At 48.3% G+C, this 2,758-nt stretch overlaps 1 non-coding gene across 1 annotated transcript; it reads right to left on the bottom strand.

The window, feature by feature from the left end:
* Positions 1–390: 390 nt before the first annotated feature.
* TRNAA-AGC lies at positions 391–462 on the bottom strand. Its single transcript has one exon. It is a non-coding gene; the product is annotated as a tRNA-Ala (tRNA).
* Positions 463–2,758: the final 2,296 nt, after the last annotated feature.

Below are 2,758 nucleotides of genomic sequence, written 5' to 3'. Positions count from 1 at the left end.
GAGACAATGAAAATTAAATGCAATACATGATCCTGGACTGGATCTAATAAAGAAGGATAAAATGCCCCAAAGAACATTTATTATTGGAATATATGAAAAAATTGGAATATAGACTGTAAACTTTGTACCAATGTTAAATTACTTGAACTTGATAACTGTACTTAAAGGTGGTTACATAAGTGAATATCCTTGTTCTTGGGAAATATACATGGCAGTATTAAGTGTTGAAGGATGACCATGCATATATCCTATTCTCAAATGTTTAAAAAAATAGAGATAGATAAGTAGAGAGATGACAGATGGAGTATAGATACATAAAATGATATGACAAATGTGACAAAACGTCGAAGTTTAACGAGTTGAAGACTAATCCGAAAGCCTGGGCTACAGTGGAGGTGCCGGGGATTGAACCCGGGGCCTCGTGCATGCTAAGCACGCGCTCTACCACTGAGCTACACCCCCTCCCCTGGTTCCTGTTAGGCAAGAAATATATAACTATTATCACTAGTTCCACTGGCAGCAGGAGAAACTGCACCTTCGGAAGCTCAAATTTTGTACCCTCTATTCTGGATCCTGTCTTGCTGCCCTCCAGGAGAAGGAAAACTGAAAGTTTGACCGAAAGTCCCCACTCCGGCTCTGGGATGTCTCATGCGAACTGCCGCGAGGAGGGGGCAGTCCTGCCTGGCCGCCTCCAGCGAGAGGCCCGGGATAGAATACTGTCTTGTCTCTCCCGCCTTCGGGCGTCTCTCCTCTCTCTATAAAGAAAGTTGCCAGAAAGTCGCGAGTGTAATGCAGGGGGATAAAATGAACCCTAAATGCTGCCGCAAGGATTTAGTTCCATGGGGGAGAGAAGACAGGAGGAGACATGTAGAGAGCGGCTCGCGTGGTTCGCAATCGCCTAGCGCGCCCAGCCTCCAGGTCGGGAACTCGGGTGCGGATGGGTCTCTGGGACGCTGTGGCTCGGTGGTGAGAACCTCCGTGACGCGCGCTCTGGGAAGAGAGGAGCGAGGAGACAGAACCAGAGGTTATACCGCCACCTTTCGGGCGCAATCCTGCCGGGAATGAAAACGTTTTAAGGGATAGTCTTGTTAACTGCGAAATATGGATCCCCAATGCCGGCAAGCGCTTCCCGGCGTTCGTGGAACCGTAGTACCACCGTCAACCCAGAAATGAAGCAAATCCTAAATCCTCTTCCGATTAAGTCGTCTTCTGATTGTCTCTCACCCCTGCGGGGCCTGGGTGTTCTTGGACCCCGAAAATACCATCTCCCCTGATTCCTCTCCAACTCTGGAGAGGAGGAGATCGGCCGAAACCCGGCTGGCTTGCCAGCGGAGGTGCAGACAGACACCCGGAATGGGCCACAGGCCACCTCCTACCCAATGATTAAAGGGGCGTAGATGTCCTTCCCATAAGTGATTTTTAGACAACATTGCAGGGGTCCCCAAACGTGGAGAATCACTTGGGGAGCTTAATAAAAATACGGATTCCGGAGCCCCGCGCGGAGACGCTGAGAGCTTTCAGAATCCCTGGGAGTGGGGTCCGGAATTTTGTTATTAAAATCTTCCCCAGTTGAATCATAATCAGCCAGATTTGGGAACCACTGGGCCTGATAATCTAGCGACGGATCTTAGGGAAAGTTAACACAGGAGGAGAGGAAAGACAGAAAGAGAGGAGAGGGAACTGGGGAGCAGGAGGCGGAAAAAGAGGTGGGAGAAAGAGGGCTGGGGAATGGGTCTTTAACGAGGATCGGGATTTGGATGCTCAGAGAGGTAGGAGCGTCCCAGTTACCCATCGCTCTTTTGCTTCCTCAAGAAAGAAGGCCCCTTCTCCAAAGCAAGGGAGGTGTCGTGTTGATCCTTCTAGCCCAGTGGTGCTCAAACTTTGGGTGCAGCAGAATCATCTGGAAGCCCCGTTGAAACACAAATTGGGAACATCATTCCCAGAATTTCGGCTTCAGTAGGTCTGGGGTGGAGCTGGAGAATTTGCATTTCTAACAGGTCTCCTTGTTATGCTGATGCTGGTCCGCGGACCACATTTCACAACCTCTGTAGGAGAGGTCCTGTTAGTTTGCCCAAAGTTGACTGGCTTCGAGAGCATGTAGCTGCTCAATTTCCGTCCCTGAAAGGGCTCAGCATTTTCGCGAGCGCGTCTCCTTGAGTTTGAGGTTTCTTTAATCATATGTAAGTGTCTGTCGAAAGTGCCACAGGGAAGCCAACCTGCCTGATTGTCCAGGAGCAGCTTTAGATGTCAAAGCGTTAGGCTTGAGCCGCTCGGGTAGCTATGGAAACCACACACTTTTCTTGGTTGGTTGGTTGGTTTTTAGCATGTCTAGTGTGCGAGCCAAGGAAAACGAGGAGACAGCACCGACTGTAGATGAATGCATATGCTTTACAAGATTCTCAGGGAAAAAAAAAAGGTTCTACGATTTCCGTGATGGTTAGGTTTATGTGTCAACTTGGCCAGGTGATGGTGCCCAGTTATCTGGTCAAGCAAGCACTGGCCTAACCTTTACTGCAAGGACATTTTGTTGCTGGTCAATGAACCAGAAGGCTGGTTATTAAATCATTAGTCAATTGATTGCATCTGTGGCTGATTACACCTATGATCAACTAAGAGAGTCTTCCACAATGAAAGAATCAACCAGTTGGCTTTAATCCAATCAGTTGAAGACTTTTAAGGGAGATGAAAGAACTTTCACTTTTTCTTCAGCCAATCAGCCTCTCCTGGGGAATTCATCAAAGACCTTTATCTGAGTTTC

The sequence above is a fragment of the Choloepus didactylus genome, chromosome 7 (genome assembly GCF_015220235.1).
Source record: "Choloepus didactylus isolate mChoDid1 chromosome 7, mChoDid1.pri, whole genome shotgun sequence".
In the NCBI taxonomy this organism is placed as follows: Eukaryota; Metazoa; Chordata; class Mammalia; order Pilosa; family Megalonychidae; genus Choloepus; species Choloepus didactylus.
This window is presented reverse-complemented; position numbering and strand designations above follow the sequence as displayed.